The sequence below is a fragment of the Triticum aestivum genome, chromosome 2B, assembly GCF_018294505.1.
Source record: "Triticum aestivum cultivar Chinese Spring chromosome 2B, IWGSC CS RefSeq v2.1, whole genome shotgun sequence".
Lineage (NCBI taxonomy): Eukaryota > Viridiplantae > Streptophyta > Magnoliopsida > Poales > Poaceae > Triticum > Triticum aestivum.
The window spans coordinates 762,825,861-762,843,357 of NC_057798.1; the positions used below are offsets into that span (position 1 = coordinate 762,825,861).

A 17,497-nucleotide genomic window follows, 5' to 3' on the forward strand; every position below is an offset into this window, starting at 1 on the left:
AATCATAGGAAAGTTCTTTTGCCTTTTGATAAAGTTGGGATGTGTTTTTAACTCACTGAAGAACAAAATAATTTAGTTTTAATATCATCATTTTCCTTGTAAATGTATACATTATAAAAGAGCACAAATAAATCATGCAATTTCATATCAAAGCGGAAGCTCACTTAAAACTATATTAGTCCAGAGAAGATACATTTAAAACTATATCGCAGCTACCTTTCAACTTTTTATAGAAAGATCGATGATTTTAGAAAGAATGTTTTAAAAAACTGTGATTTTTTAATGTTTTCTTATTTTCTTATTACCTTTATATTTCTTTAATCATTTTTTGAATTAATGAAACTCGCGATGTGGGGCTAAAGTTTCCAGGTACAGCTTACCCCACTACTAGCAGGCCGCCGCCCGGATGGATATATGTGGATCAGGCCCACAGAAAATACTACCCAGCCTCTCTCGTGGACGGCCCAGGTTATACGTCAAATTCGGCCCTAGACGAGACGGACACGGACCTCGTCTCTCTTCTGCTTCTACCCGGCGAAACGCGGCGGCCGCCGAGATCCGCTCCGCGCAGCCTCGCCGCCGCGTTCGAGGAGGGAGCCTGTTTGGGATATTTGGGATGCGGGCCAGCGGCGCGGCAACGCCGCGGGTGGTGGGGCGGACGCGCACCTCTACGACGACCCGGACGATGCCGCCGTACCGGCGCTCCTCGACTCCCACTTCGACGGCGGCAAGTTCGACGCGCCCAAGCACCTTCTCGCCCTCATCTCTCTGGGCATCGACGTCGCCCACCTCTCGACGCAGGTACGTCTAGGGTTCTCCTCTTCTCCTCTCCTCTCATCTGACGCGGCGGATTCCGGTGACTGAATTGCGTGTGCTTGCGACGCAGGCGGTCATGAACTGGAGGCGTAGTCGTTTGAGGTGAAGAAGCCCGCGTACTTGCTCCACTACGCTGAGAAGTAAGCCCCCTCATCTTCACTTCTCCCTGCAATGCGAAAATCAGAGCCAAATCCCCTTTCTTCTTCTTTTCTTGCCGGATCCGTGCACCAACATTTGTTCTGTCCGGCGGATATCCTCTTTAGGCGTTTCACTTTCCTCCACTAGCCGACCTGAGCGGGATGGTATTGAGATGATGCATGCCTTTTCTCCTTCCTCTTGACATCTTTTCTCTTTTTCTCCGGTGATGTCCTCCCCTTCAATCACAAGCATCAGAGGAAAGCTATCCCAAGTCATGGCTGACCTTATGTGGTTGCTTTTCTCCCTCTTCAACCTCCCATGTGGAGGTCTGCTGTGCGGTCTTAGGTCTTGATTCTAGCTGTGAGTAATACTAGTCGAACACAATCTGATTGTAGCTGTGACTAATCCTAGTTGAACAGACATGAAGCGTTTGCATTCAGGCAAACTATTTGGTGAGGAAGTCTGAAACCTACACAATGCTTCTCCAGTGAAAAATTTCCGTCTGCGTCCAGCATAGTGCACGGAGTGAAAAAATCCACAAAATTAAATCATGTCTGTGGGTAATCCTAGTCTTATTCCTTCCTGAACACCGTTGCTTCAGTTGATCAAGTACTTCAAAACTGGCATGTGATATCTATCATTCATAACTGTTTCTGTCTTTGCCTCATTATCTGTCAAGCCGGTGATTCTTGAAAACCTCGCCAGCAAGACAATTTGTTCGAATGACTTGGTGGTGGTGTCGCCTGATGTTGGAGGTGTTCCCAGAGCACGCGCTTTTGCCAAAAAGCAGATGCACCTCTAACAATTGTAGACAAAAGAAGGCATGTACACAACGTTGCCGAGGCAAGTAGTATTATAGCTGGATGAATTGGCGCGAGTGGAAGAACGGCTTAACTTGTTTTACATTCTTGTCCACAGTGGGGTATATGAGCAGCTAACTAGGATGCATAGTAAGAGAATACTCATCAAGGCTCTTTTGTAGTTGGTTACGGTTTATCCACTGCTAGTCAATCTGCTGGAAATGTATATTGCATATGTAGATGTGCTGTTTCACATGGTGCATGCTAGTTTTATTTTTCCATACTTTTATGTGATCAGTTCTGTCAGATTAAACAAGCACAACTTGTCATGTGCATTTATTGCAGGTAATGAATCTGATTGGAGATGTTAAGAGGAAAAGTGTCTGTTATGATGGATGATATGATTGGTACAGCAGGTAAGTTATCCCATTTAAGTTGTAGGAAACATAATTCTAAGATTGACCATCTCACAGAGGGGCAGTTGAGCCATGATTCATTACAATGATTAAACGCAGAAACTAAATATATATAGTTAGTTAATTTTATTTAACAAGGTGTGGATGCAAGTCATATGACTTGCAATATAGTTTAAACTTGGAAACATGCTGAAGTGTTCCACATTCATGTTTGACAACTGAGAAAGTAAATTACAACATCTGTTGCATACCAAAAGTAGCTACCTTTTGACAATCTTTGCTTCTGAATATGAATATCCTAATAAGACTATCACAATTAAATTAGGAACTATTGCCAAGGGAGATGAGCTGCTGCATCAAGAAAGAGCAAGAGAAGTCTATGCATGTTGTACACCTGCTGTTTAGGTACACTGTTTTTTATGCCCATTCCATAATTTGTCTAGTACTAGGAACTATTGCCAAAGGAGTATGCTAGATTAGCTACTGAACCCGCTTTGCTATGGGAAAGGCCCATCACCGCACTATATGCCTAGTTACAGACAATGTTTTTAAGGCGTCCCGCCTTGGACGCTTAGGCGACGCTTAGGCGATAAGGCGCCCCGCCAGCGCCTTACAAATATGCCCGCCTTAGGCGCTTAGGCGTCCGCCTTAGGCGCTTAGGCGTCGCCTAGGCGATAAGGCGCCCCCCCCCCCCCCAGCGCCTTAGATCGCCTTACCGCCTTAAAAACATAGGTTACAGACTTGTTCCATGGAACTGAGAGTTTGATGGAACCAGAGTCTACACCAATTCGTGCAAGCAATTCAGAAAGTGTGCACTGTGCTGTTACAGTCAAACATTGTATGTCGAATCTAAACTACAAATCTGGATGGATACAGTAACTTAGCAAAATAGCAGGGAAAAGAATTCAGTGGTGACTATTACCAAATCGTTGATGATGTGCAAAATTTGGTTTGAACTCATTTGTGGCATTAGATTCGCGTCTTGGAAATGTGAACCCAAAGTGCAAACCTTAAATAGAGTTTGGAATAATTATGCCGCCTTGCTGCAATTTCTGTTCCTGAGATGCAATCGTCGAACTCGAATTTGAGTCATATGTTTCATTCTGTTATTCTGTGTTAACTTGTTTAGCTCTGATTTCTTACAAGTATGTTTCACATCCCCTTTTTAGCCCACCAGCCATTGAGAGATTATCAAGTGGTTTGTTTCAAGAAGTAATCATCATGAACACTATCCCTTCAAAGAAGCATTCAAGACTTTATTGAGCAAGGCAAGCAACCTACTTTGATCATGTTGAACCCATATTTGCATTACACACTTAAGATTATTTTGCATGCATAAAGTATTGTTTACTAGTATTGCTATGCTAAGTAAATTAGCTAGGGTTTAGCTATGCTCTATGTGCTTGATATTGACACCCCCTTTGACATTCTTAATACCCCTCGTTTCTAACCGGAGGAATACATACCCACTTGTCACAAATAAATGTGGGTCATAGGCGCAAGTTTAATAGTGCTTAGCCATGCAAGTCATATAAATCCTAGGACTGGGGAATAATTGTAGCACATTACCCCAATATGGGACGAGGCTGAACTTAGTACCTTGGTCTGTTTAGTGTAGAGCCCTCACTAGGTGGATACCTTGTACACCGTGACGAGAGTGGAAAAATATCAATCATGGGGGACTATGTACCATCAGGTGGACTCTATAGTTGCATCATTCTTGAGAAAAGTTTTGTTCGATTGTTCAAGTCGCGTAGACCTAGCACCAAGATACCTTCAAGATGCAAAGGCCTGCATCTTTAATTGTACAAAGTGCAACTTAGTCAGAGTTTCTCCTCTCTCAAGCTTAAGCCTTTCTCTAAACCAAACCTATCCTAGGAAACCCAACCTAGTTATCAAGGATGTGATAGCATGGACTTATATCGATGTACTTAACTTATGGAATTGCAAGAGGACCCATTAAGCACCAACAACTTTTGATTGGAATGAAGCCCTACATGAAATTGTGATTTTGTGAGTCAATCATGTTACATCCTTAAGCCCCCAATATGCACCAAGTTGGGTGGTGCCATATTGAAATGGTTTTCATCAGTTAGAAGATGAGGTAGTTTGATGGTGATGTAGAAGTGGTATTGGGGAGATAGAAGTCAAAGATGTACGGTGGATTATGAGATTTTAGGGCTAGTAGGTGAGCATGATGATTATTTTATAAATGGATAAACATATCTTTAATTAATATTGAAACAATTTGGATTTAGTTTGGTGATTGTGATCTTGAAGCAAATTTCACGGTGGATTATGAGATTTTATGTGGATTTAGTTATGTGATTGTGATCTTAAGGAGATAGTTAAAAATGTTCGGTGCATTATGAGATTTTAGAGCTAGTAGGTGAGCATGATGATTATTATATTGTTTAATAAACATATATTTGATTAATCTGTAAACAATTTGGCTTTAGTAAGGTGATTACGATCTTTAACTAAATTTCATGGTGATTTATGGGATTTTAGTCTAGTATGTGAGCATGATGATTATTAAATTGTTGAATAACGAATCTTCAATTAATATTACAATAATGTATTTAGTTAAGTGATAGTGATCTTGAACCAAATTTTACGGAGCATTATGAGATTTTAGGTGGATTTAGTTACATGATGTGCTCTTGAGAAGATAGTCAAAGATGTTTGGTGGATTATGAGATTTTTGGGCTAGTCGGTGAGCATGATGATTATTCTATTTGTGGATACATATATCTTTTATTAATATTGGAGCAATATAAATTTAGTTAGGTGATTGTGATTTTCGACCGAATTTCATGGTGGATTATGATATCTTAGCCTGGATTTAGTTAGGTGATTGTGATCTTGAGAATACAGTCAAAGATGTTTGGTGGATTATGAGATTTTAAGTCTATGATATCTTACCCTGGATTTAGTTAGGTGATTGTGATCGTGAGAATACAGTTAAAGATGTTTGGTGGATTATGAGATTTTAAGTCTAGTATGAGCATGGCTATATTATATTGGTTGATAAACATATCTTTCATTAATCCTGGAACAATTTGGATTTAGTTAGGTGATTGAAATCTTGAAGCAAATTTGACAACGGGTTATGAGTTTTTGGTGGCTCTACTAGGGTGATTGTAATCTTGAGGAGATAGTCAAAGATGTTCGGTGGATTATGAGATTTTAGGTCTAGTATGAGCATGACTACTATTTGGTGGATAAACATATTTTCAATTAATCCTGGATTAATTTGGATTTATTTATGTGATTTTGATGTTGAAGCAAATTCGATGATGGACTATGAATTTTGATGGATTTAATTAGGTGCTTGTGATCTTGAGGAGATAGTAAAAATGTTAGGTGGATTATGAGATTTTAGGTCTAGTATGTCAGAATGACGATTATTATATTGATGGATAAACAGATCTTCAAATAATCTTGGAACACTTCAAATTAGTTAGGTGATTGTGATTTTGAACCAAATTTCACAATGGATTATGATATCTTAGCCTGGATTTAGTTAGGTGATTATCATCTTGAGAAGATAGTCAAAGATGTTCCATCAATTATGAGATTTTAGATATAGTATGAGCATGTCTACTATTTTATGAATAAATAACCATATTTTGAGTTAATCTTGGAACATTTTGGATTTATTTAGGTGATTGTCTTCTTGAAGCAAATTTGATGATGGATTATGAGGTTTTGATGAATTTAGTTAGGTGATTCTAATCGTGAGTAGATAGACAAAGATGTTCGAAGGATTATGAGGTTTTTGGTTTAGTACCAGCATGATGACTACTACTATATTGGTTGATAAACATATTTTCAATTAATCTTGAATTCTTTTGGATTTAGTTAGGTGATTGTGATCTTGAAGCAAATTTGATGATGGATGAAGAGTTTTTGATAGATTTAGTTACGTGTTTATGATTTTGAGGAGATATTCAAAGAATGTTGTGGATTATGAGATTTGTGAGAATGGTGATTATATTGGTGGATAAACATATTTTTAATTAATTTTGAAACACTTTGGATTTATTTAAGAGATAGTCAAAGATGTTTGGTGGATTTAGTTTGGTTATTGTGATCCTGAGGTGATAATAGTTAAAGATCTTTGGTGGTTTATGAGACTTTATGTCTAGTATGAGCATGGTATATTATATTGGTGGATAAACATATCTTTCGTTATTCTTGGAACAATTTGAATTTAGTTAGGTGATTGTCATCTTGAAGCAAATTTTATGATGGATTATGAGTTTTTGGTGGATCTACTTAGGTGATTGGGATCTTTAGGAGATATTCAGAGATGTTCGGTGCATTATGAAATTTTAGGTCTAGTATAAACATGACTACTATTATATTGGTGGATAACATATTTTCGATTAATCTTGAAATAAATTGGATTTAGTTAGTGATTGTGATCTTGAAGCAAATTTGCCGGTGGATTTAGTTAGTTGGTTTTGATCTTGAGGAGATAGTCAAATATGTTTGGTGGATTATGAGATTTTTGATCTAGTATGAGCATGACTATTATTATGTTGGTGGATAAACATATCTTTAATTAATCTCGAAAGAAATTTGATTTAGTTAGGTGATTATCACCTTGAAACGAATTTGACTATGGTTTATGAGCGTTCAGTGGATTTTAGTTGGGTCACTTTGATTTTAAGGCGATAGTCAAAGATGTTCGGTGGATTATGAGCTTTTAGGGTTTGTATGAGCATAATTACTATTATGTTGGTGGATAAACATATTTTTAATTACTCTTGGAACAACTTGGATTTAGTTAGGTGATTATCATCTTCAAGCAAATTTGATGATGGTTTATGAGTTTTTAGTGAATTTAGTTAGGACATTGTGGTTTTGAGAAGATAGTCAAAGATGTTCGGTGGAATATTAGTTTTCAGTGGAGTTAGTTTGGTGATTGTGATCCTGAGGAGATAGTTAAAAATGTTCGGTGGATTATGAGAATTTTAAGTGTAGTATGAGCATGGCTATATTATATTGGTTGATAAACATATCTTCAACTTCGGATTTAGTTAGGTGATAGTGTTCGGTGGATTATGATATTTTAGGTCTAGTACGTGAGCATGGTGATCATTATATTGGTGGATATACATATCTTCAAGTAATTTTGAAACACATTGGATTTAGCTACGTGATTGTGATCTTGAAGTAAATTTGTCGGTGAATTAATGAGATTTTAGGTGGATTTAGCTAGGTGATTGTGCTATTGAGCAGACAGTTAAAGATGTTCGGTGGATTTTAAGATAGGGTAATAAGTGAGCATAACTATAATTGTATTGGTTGATAAACAGATCTTTAACTAATCTGGGAGCAATTTTAATTTAGTTAGGTAATTTAGTTGGATTTAGTTTGGTAATTGTGGTCTTGAGGAGATGGTCAAAGATGTTTGGTGTATATGTGATTTTAGGTATAGTATGGGCATGCCTACGTTTATATTGGTAGGTTAACATATGTTCGATTAATCTTGGAATAATTTGGATCTAGTTATGTGATTGTGATCTTGAAGCAAATTTGACGGTGGATTATGAGTTTTTGGTGGATTTAGTTTGTAGATTGCGATCTTGAGGAGATAGTTAAAGATCTTTAGTGGATTATGAGATTTTAAGTCTAGCATGAGCATGGCTCTATAATATTGGTGGATAAACATATGTTTTGTTAATCTTGGAACACACGAATACGCGTAGAGAACTAAGTATGAACCATGGCAGCAAAACCTTATAGATAAGACCTCACTACAAGAAGAAATAAAGTATATCCAAGTGTGTCGAGAGAAGTCACTAGTGATGACCTCCTTTCGAGTCAAAGGGAGATGGACCCCCGACATCAGAGTGAACAAGGTCGGAAAGACGTTGAGACACTGCCTCGCTATGAGTATAAGGTATTTGGACATGTTTACATAGCCGACAACCTTGATGGTTTAGAGACATCGTCAGAGATGGATCCAAGAAGACCACGTCATACTAAGGATGAGAGATCAAGTGACCCAAGGCGATGATGCCGCTGCTGAAAATAATTGGTAGAAAAGGCAACAGAGGCAGAGACTGGCGGTGGAGGCAGCAGAGGGACTTGATCCAGCATCCCATGTGCATGTGCACTTTCCGTACCTTGCCGATCCGGATTGGTGTTCTTCTCCTGTTTGCAGGTTGTGGGTCATGCACTTGATTAAGCACCCTAGGTTCTCCTACTGTGCGCCCTTGGCCCCGGCTTTAGGTAGCGCCTTGTCCTCGGCTCATCCCGTGCATAATCCAGGTACGCGTCGACTGTCCGAGCTCGTGCTCACCATTGGTGGTGCTCGAGCGTGCGGTTATGGTGTCGCACAACAAGGGAACACGGGATGTGGGATTGAGACAGCACCCATAGCAACCCGCAGCAAGGCAAAGGATGCCCATCCAAACTGGCAGGGAAAGAAGGTGGACACAAAGGTGTATGTTGACTTCATAGAAGTCTCAATAGTGCGCTCATCAGTAAGAGCAGCATGAGCAAGAAGATCTCATGGAAGTAGCAAAGAGGACCAAGACAAAGGTGGATTATGGGATTTTAAGTATAGTATGAGCTTGGCTATATTGGTTGATAAACATATCTTCCGTTAATCTTGGAACAATCTGGATTTAGTTAGGTGATTGTCATCTTGAAGCAAATTTGGCGATGGATTATGAGTTTTTGGTGGATCTACTTAGGTGATTGCTATCTTGAGGAGATAGTCAAAGATGTTTGATGGATTATGAGATTTTAGGTCTAGTATGAGCATGACTACTATTATATTGGTGGATACACATATTTTCAATTAATCTTGAAATAATTTGGATTTAGTATGTGATTTTAATCTTGAAGCAAATTTGACGATGGATTATGAGTTTTCGATGGATTTAATTAGGTGATTGTGATCTTGAGGAGATATTAAAAAATGTAAGGTGGATTATGAGATTTTAGGTCTAGTACGTGAGAATGGTGACGATTATATTGGTGGATAAACATATCTTCAATTAATCTTGGAACACTTTGGGTTTAGTTAGGTGATTGTGATTTTTAAATCAAAATTCATGATGGATTATGATATCTTAGCCTGGATTTAGTTAGGTGATTGTCATATTGAGAAGATAGCCAAAGATGTTCCATGGATTATGAGATTTTAGACATAGTATAAGCATGTCTACAATTATATGAACAAATAATCATATCTTCAATTAATCTTGGAAGAATTTGGATTTATTTAGGTGATTTTCATCTTGAAGCAAATTTGATGATGGATTATGAGATTTTGATGGATTTAATTAGGTGATTGTGATCTTGAATAGATAGACAAAGATTCGGTGGATTATGAGGTTTTAGGACTAGTATAAGCATGGCTACTACTATTTGTTATAAACATATTTTTTAATTAATCTTAAATTTTTTGGATTTAGTTAGGTGATTGTGATCTTGAAGCAAATTGGACGATGGATTATGAGTTTTTGATGGATTTAAGTACGTGGTTGTGATTTTGAGGAAATCGTCAAAGTGTTCGGTGGATTATGGGATTTGAGGTCTAGTACATGTGAATGGTGATTATGTTGGTGGATAAACAGATTTCCTTTTAATTTTGGAACACTTTGGATTTAGTTAAGAGATAGTCGAAGTTGTTTGGTGGATTATGAGTTTGTGGTCGATTTAGTTTGGTGATTGTGATCTTTAGGAGATAGTTAAAAGGTGTTCGGTGGATTATGAGATTCTAAGTCTATTATCAGCATGGCTATATTATATTGGTGGATAAACATATCTTTTGTTAATTTTAGAACAATTTGGATTTAGTTAGTGATTGTCACCTTGATGCAAATTTGATGATGGATTATGAGTTTTTGGTGGATCTACTTAGGTGATTGAGATAATGTGGAGATACTCAAAGATGTTCGGTGGATTATGAAATTTTGGGTCTAGTATGAGCATGACTACTATTATATTGGTGGATAAACATATCATTAATTGATGTTGAAAGAACTTTGATTTAGTTAGGTGATTATCATCTTGAAACAAATTTGACGATGGTTTATGAGTTTTTAGTGGATTTAGTTTCGTCCCTGTGATTTTGTGGAGATAGTCAAAGATGTTCAGTGGATTATGAGGTTTTAGGGTTAGTATGAGCATGATTACTTTTATGTTGGTGGATAAACATATCTTCAATTAATCTTGGAACAACTTGGATTTAGGTAGGTGATTATCATCTTGAAACAAAATTGATGATGGTTTATGAGTTTTTAGTGGATTTAGTTAGGTCATTGTGGTTTTGAGAAGATAGTCGAAGATGTTCGGTGAATGATGTGTTTTTGGTGGATTTAGTTCGGAGATTGTGATCTTGAGGATATAGTTCAAGATGCTCCGTGGATTATGAGATTTTAAGTCTAGTATGAGCATGGCTATATTATATTGGTTGATTAACATATCTTCCGTTAATCTTGGAACAATATGGATTTAGTTAGGCGATTGTCATCTTGTAGCAAATTTGACGATGGATTATTAGTTTTTGGTGGATCTACTTAGGTGATTGTGATCTTTAGGAGATAGTCAAAGATGTTGTGTGGATTATGAGATTTTAGGTCTAGTATGAGCGTGACTATTATATTGGTGTATAACATATTTTCAATTAATCTTGGAATAATTAGGATTTAGTCATGTGATTTTTTTCCTGAAACAAATTTGACGATGGATTATGAGTTTTGATGGATTTAATTAGGCTGCGATCTTGAGGAGATATTCAAAAATGTTCGACGGATTGTGAGATTTTAGGTCTAGTACGTGAGAATGGTGATTATTATATTGGTGGATATACAGATCTTCAATTAATCTAGGAACACTCTGGAGTTAGTTAGGTGATTGTGATCTTGAGAAGATAGTTAAAGATGTTCGGTAGATTATGAGATTCTAGGCCTATTAGGTGAATATGGTGATTATTATATTATTGAATAGACAAATCTTCAAGCAATTTTGCAACACTTTATATTTAGTTAGGTGCTTGTGATCTTGAACAAAAATGCAGATGAATTACAAAATTTTAGGTTGATTTAGGTAGGTGATTATAATCTTGAGAAGATATTAGGTGGATTGTGAGTTTTTTGGGTTAATAGATGAGCATGATGATTATTATATTATTGGATAAACAAAACAAATATTTAGTTAATCCAGGAATAATTTAAATTTTTATAGGTGATTGTGATCTTCAACTAAATTTCACGATGGATAATAAGATTCTAGGTGGATTTAGTTGGGTGATTGTGTTATTGAGCAGATAGTCAAAGATGTTTGGTGGATTATGAGATTTTAGGCTAGTAAGTGAGCACGACTATTATTCTATTGGTGGATAAACAGATCTTTAACTAATCTTGGAGCAATTTTGCTTTAGTTAGGTGATTGTGATCTTGAACCAATTTCACGGTGGATTATGAGATTTTAGATGGATTTAGTTAGGTAATTGTGGTCTTCTGGAGATGGTCAAAGATGTTTGCTGTATTATGTGATTTTAGGTATAGTATGGGCATGCCTACTTTTATATTGGTAGATTAACATATCTTCAATTCATTTTGGAAGAATTTGGATTTACTTATGTGATTGTGATCTTGAAGCAAATTTGATGACGGATTATGAGTTTTTGGTGGATTTAGTTTGTAGATTGTGATCTTGAGGAGATGGTTAAAGTTCTTAGGTGGATTATGAGATTTAAGTCTAGTATGAGCATGGCTATATTATATTGGTGATATAAACATATCATTCGTTAATCTTGAAACAATATGGATTCAGTTAAACGATGGATTATGACTTTTTGGTGGATCTACTTAAGTGATTGTGATTTTGAGGAGATAGTCAAAGGTGTTTGGTGGATTATGAGATTTTGTGTCTAGTATGAGCACGACTACTATTATATTGATGGATAAACATATTTTCAATTAATCTTGAAATAATTTGGATTTAGTTAGGTGATTCCGCTCTTGAAGCAAATTTGATGATGGATTATGAGTTTTTGATCGATTTAATTAGTTGATTGTCATCTTGAGGAGATAGTCAAAGTTTGGTGGATTATAAGATTTGATTATTTTATTGGTGGATACACAGATTTTTAATTAATTTTTGAGCAATTTGGATTTAGTTAGGTGATTATGATCTTGAACCCAATTTCACGATAGATTATGAGATTTTAGCTGGATTCAGTTAGGTAATTGTTGTCTTGTGGAGATAGTCAAAGATGTTTGGTGGATTATAAGATTTTTGGTCTAGTATGAGCATGCCTACTATTATGTTGGTGGACAAACATATCATTAATTGATGTTGAAAGAACTTTGATTTAGTTAGGTGATTATCATCTTAAAACAAATTTGACAATTGTTTATGAGTTTTTAGTGGATTTAGTTACGTCCCTGTGATTTTGAGGATATAGTCAAAGATTTTTGAGATTTTAGGTCTACACCTAGTTTCAATGGATATGCTGCCATACGTGACACCTAAAGAAGCAGTTGCTATTTACCCAACTCTTTCCCGTGCACATCTTTGGCACAAGGTTCATGAAAGTGTTGCTATGGATCTTTGCCAAGTTATGGGTCAGGAGTTGGATGCGCTGGAGATTGAGACAGTACAGAAGGAGACAATACATCCAAGGAAGAGTTGCAACATGAACAGTTCATGTGCAGATGTCCTTTTTGCTGCACATAGGTGGCAGATGTCCAAACCAAGCTTAGTTTCTGCGTCAAAGGATGTCTTCGATCAGAAATCCAGTAACAAGCACTGGATTGATGTGCAACCAAGATGGGGAGATTACAATTCACACGACATAGAACTTTACGCAAGAGCAAAATTTATGGACTACGTGACAGATAATTTGTCCATCTACCGTTCTCTGACTGGTATGATTTTGAGTGTCCATTGACTGTCAATTTCTTGCCATGTCGGAGTCTTCTGTGCTTAATGTTGATTAATATTTCTTGCAGGGGTGATGATTGGACTTGATCTAGCTTATAATTTGCACTCTGATTTTGGTAATTGGTTCCCCGGGTCAAAGCCCCTCCTTCAGCAAGCAATGAATAAGATCATGAAGGTAATAACCATGCTAACTGTAACAAATCTAGATATCTCTGTTGTAGTAAAAAAATATCTTATTTAATACAGTAAATGACATGCTTGTTTATTTTCTCTTTTGACAGTCAAATCCTGCTCTGTATGTGCTGAGGGAGAGAGAGAATAGGAAACGGTCTTCAGTTCTATTCATCTGAACCCACCGCCCACCGAGCCATATGTCTTCACAGAACTACGGTACGGAGAGATATTCAGCAATCAAATCATATGGTTTGTTGATGACACAAATGTCTATCGAGTTACGATTCACAAAACTGTGGGTAACCTAACGGCCAAACCAATCAATGGTCCTATCTTTATTTACCGAAAAAGGCTTTCGCCCTGCTTTATAGATAAAGCAAACCACCACAGCCAAACGGTACAACATAAGTTCACCCGCACACACACACACACACAGTCGCACAACATAGAGTACAAATAGGTTCTGCTGAGGGCACAGCTCAACAAGCCCTGAAAAAGAAAAAATGAAGGCGGGTCAACCGCAGCAGCATCCAAGGATCTAATCCGGCTCGGGTGGTACCTATCTTTATTTTTAATCCAAGAACTGGTCAACCAACTATTTCTGAAGGTTTGTTCCCTTTGTTTTGCTTTTAGCTCTAGTTTTCTTGCAATTATGGCATACTGCGCAGTATCACAACTTGGAAGACTTGAATGAAAATGCATTATAATCTGCTGGTCATCCACACAAGTGTATGGGCAGGACAAAAGTGTCTACTGCACAGAGGAGCAATTTATGTTCTTTGATTTACCCATAAAATTGCCAAATAACAATGGTCAAATGGCTACTGACTGTGTGTATATTCTGTGTACAGGAGACTGGCTATACTTACATCATGCCAAAGAATATATTGAAGAATTTGATATGCATAGCAGATCTACGGACACAGGTTGTAGGTTTCCTGTATGGGCTGATTCCACGGGATAACCCTCAAGTCAAGGAGATGAGATGCATATCCATTCCGCCACAGCATGGAGGTCACCAAATGGTGAATTTGCCAGCGAATCTCCCAGAGCATGAGTTCCTTGCTGACTTGCAGCCATTGGGACCCAGCCGAATGAAGCTCCTCAGCTATCACCTCAGGTTTGTCTCCTACCATTTGTATCTTCAAATGTAACCTTGTGATTCTTATCCAAAATCAAAATTAAGTACTCCCTCCAATCCATATTAATTGTCGCTGATTCAGTTCAAATGTCCAAGGAGTAGCTGAATTTGAGTGCACAATTCTGTAATTCCTGATCAAGCAGATTTATACCTTTCCATGAGTGGCTAATTGTCTCTCCTTGGACATTTCAATTCTGATGAATGCGAATATTAAAATGCATGTCATACAAAATTTAATCTTTCCAACTCACACTGCACTGTACATACAAATTTATTATTGTTGGTTCTTTTTTTTCTTGCACATTTTACCAATGATTATTTCTTTACCTGGGATAGTTTCAGTGCCGAATTGTTGGTTCTGTTGTTTTTGGCACATTCTGGTAGTATAGTCCATTTTTGTCTGTGAGCCAGTGTGTCTCTACTGAACTGTATTCTGTAGTTTCTTGCACAATCTGTTGTTTCTTTCTTGCACACAGTCTCATATACTGAACTGTTAGTTCTGTTGTTCCTTTAAGGATTTGGCATGACATGCTAAAATTTTGGAGAAGAACAAGGCGTGGCATGGTGAAAAGTCCATCATTTTGACCTGCCGGTGAACAACTTGGGTCAGTGGTTATGTTTGCGAGAAGAAAAAAACCTATCGTGGTCAGTGGTTATCACTTGTCAAACTGAATCGTTATCGTCAAGTGGATGTTTTGCTTGGTGTTATCACCCTTGCCTCGTTGATTCTTTATGATTTGAGCTTCTTTGTTGAAGTTTAATGTGTTATGTTCATCTGGTTACTCCTCTTCTTAAGATTGGAGCACTTGCAGATTTCTGTTGCTAGATTAAGTTTACTATGTCGGTCATTGTTTGGTTATATATCTCCGTCAGTCAGTTTTGTGACTGAGAGCAAATCAGTTGTTCTGGACCTTGTCAAACCTCAGCTATTGCTTGAGCCAGTTCTGGGATGGTGACGCCTTGAAGAGTCTGGTTAAAGCAAGCCAGGGCATCACTCGTTGCCACGTAATAACCGACACCTGACAGCAATAGCAGTGGATGTTTCTTCTTCCTTGTGACTAGAGTTGTTTTGACAGTAACTTGGATTATGAGGTAATGAAGATTGTTTCACATTACTATATATCTTGCGGATACTTTAATCGCCTCAAAGCATTGGTTTGTCGATATATTACTTTTAGGCATGCAAATGTACCAGATTAAGTAAGGGAAAGGAAGGCAACTTACCTGAAACTTATGTTGAAAAATCTGTTTTGGTCCCAAGTAAAATGTTGTAAAAAAAATGCATTAGCAGTTGCGGGCATGTCAAACAAGTGATTTGATTTGATTTGCAGCAAAAGACTGAAAGGAATTGTTCCTTGAGAACTTGGAATAGTGATGGTAACTGAGAATTATATCACGCTAAAAAACTAAGAATTATATCAGTAATTGTAACTGTCCTGGGATGATAAGCAGTTGCACTGTCGCCTGAGCTATTGTTTCTGTTTCCGTGGAGCATTTTAATATTCACATTCAGAATTCAGATATATAATTATGCTGCAGAGACTGTATTCTCAGTTTCTGAATGCAAGCAGTGTAGCTAGCCCACTGAAATCTAGAGGCAGCCAATCTGCTACCTTTATAATTTGTGTCTATTAATACTGGGTAACTGCTATATCAATGTAGCTTATTTTTGTGTGTGCTATACTTGTGCACTGTGACTTAAATAAGAATTTGGGGAAATATTTTTACGCTCCCAGTAAACTTGTGTATTTTCTGCTAATAATCTTGAGAAAGTTCGTACGTTTTCTGGTTAATCATGGCAGCGTCGTCCATGATGTTTGCTTGCAACTGTGTCCGTACTACATCCATATTAGCGATAAGTAATTCCGAACGGAGGAAGTAGTTAATTTTTCGCCCACATCTAGTAGAAGATCCATACTTCATGCCGGTCATCAGAGTATTTTTTTGGAGTCTGCTATTTTTCCATGTTCCTGCTCCATGCTGGCAAGAGTTGGATCGCATTGCCCCATGTTTTCTGAAATTTTCCCAATGACATGAGTTTCTTGTTGGTAATTCAATAAATCCGTTTTTATGTGACCTGATTTCATCGAGGGAATGAAGTATTTGTTACTCCCTCCTTTCCAGTTTATAGGGCTCAATTCAAAAATCTCACCAACCAAGATAGATGGTGAGTGGTGAAATACTTTTTGTAGTTTGTAAAAGCACTCAATTAATGCTCTTGTTTTCCTCAAAAAATTATGTTTACCAATGTATTAATTGCAATGCATGCATGCATAAAGTACATGCATTGGTCAATTTTCTCTTAATACTTGCATGCAATGATTTAATGCACCTTGGAATCTGAACATGTGATGGGGAACAACCAAATTGAGCCTTATAAAATGGAAAAACTAAAATTTTGAGATAAGCCCTATAAACCGAAAAAGAGGGAGTAACAAATAGTAACAAGTACAGTGAGCTTTTTGTGCGTTCTCCAGGCACAGGCATCATTGGGCCAGCAGTCTGAAGGTAGAGGAAGGTGCATGGCAGCACATGATCCGTCCTGTACCAGCAATGGAGAGGAAATCTATAGAAATGGAAGAGAGGAGATTTAGTGTACTACCATCCATCCATGGGATCCATCCAATACTACCATCGTGTTGTGTAATGAGTCGATGTTTCAGTATCATCTTCACAAAAAAGATGCTTCAGTATTATATTATGTTGGAATAGATGAATGTACGTTTAGTAGTGGGTATCCCACTAAACCCACGTAGTATCCCACTTAATAATATGTTGGTTTTGACAGGCATCCCATGCCAGAGACCTGACATCGCCGGAGAGGCGGCGAGCGGAGAAGGCTGAGGAGGGGCTGAGGACGGTCATGTACCTCAGCTGCTGGGGCCCAAATTAGGAGTACTATTAGTTGGGGGTGTTGAGTTCGTTGCAGCTTATGCTTATGTTATGTGACAATCCCCACATGATCGGTTGTAAAGATACCATGATGATGACAATGATGAAAATTTCGGCTATGAGTTTACATCACCCTCCTTGTTCATGTGCTTATGTGACTAGTTTCCGGACAAAAGGCCAAAGGCCACGATCTTTATCAAGAG

General features: G+C 37.6%; 1 long non-coding RNA gene across 7 annotated transcripts; it reads left to right on the plus strand.

Annotated features, from left to right (window-relative positions):
• The first annotated feature begins 478 nt into the window (after nucleotides 1-478).
• Nucleotides 479-17,426, plus strand: LOC123047239 (uncharacterized). 7 transcript variants are annotated; one of them, XR_006422853.1, is made up of 12 exons: nucleotides 480-801; nucleotides 887-956; nucleotides 2,100-2,170; nucleotides 2,496-2,575; nucleotides 3,340-13,071; nucleotides 13,156-13,262; nucleotides 13,369-13,477; nucleotides 14,113-14,381; nucleotides 14,918-15,047; nucleotides 15,199-15,494; nucleotides 16,880-17,092; nucleotides 17,191-17,426. It is a non-coding gene; the product is annotated as an uncharacterized lncRNA (long non-coding RNA). The 7 variants fall into 7 exon arrangements; XR_006422851.1 differs by having other exon boundaries at nucleotides 479-801; nucleotides 13,369-13,868; nucleotides 14,918-15,494; XR_006422850.1 differs by having other exon boundaries at nucleotides 14,918-15,494; nucleotides 16,880-17,120.
• Nucleotides 17,427-17,497: the final 71 nt, after the last annotated feature.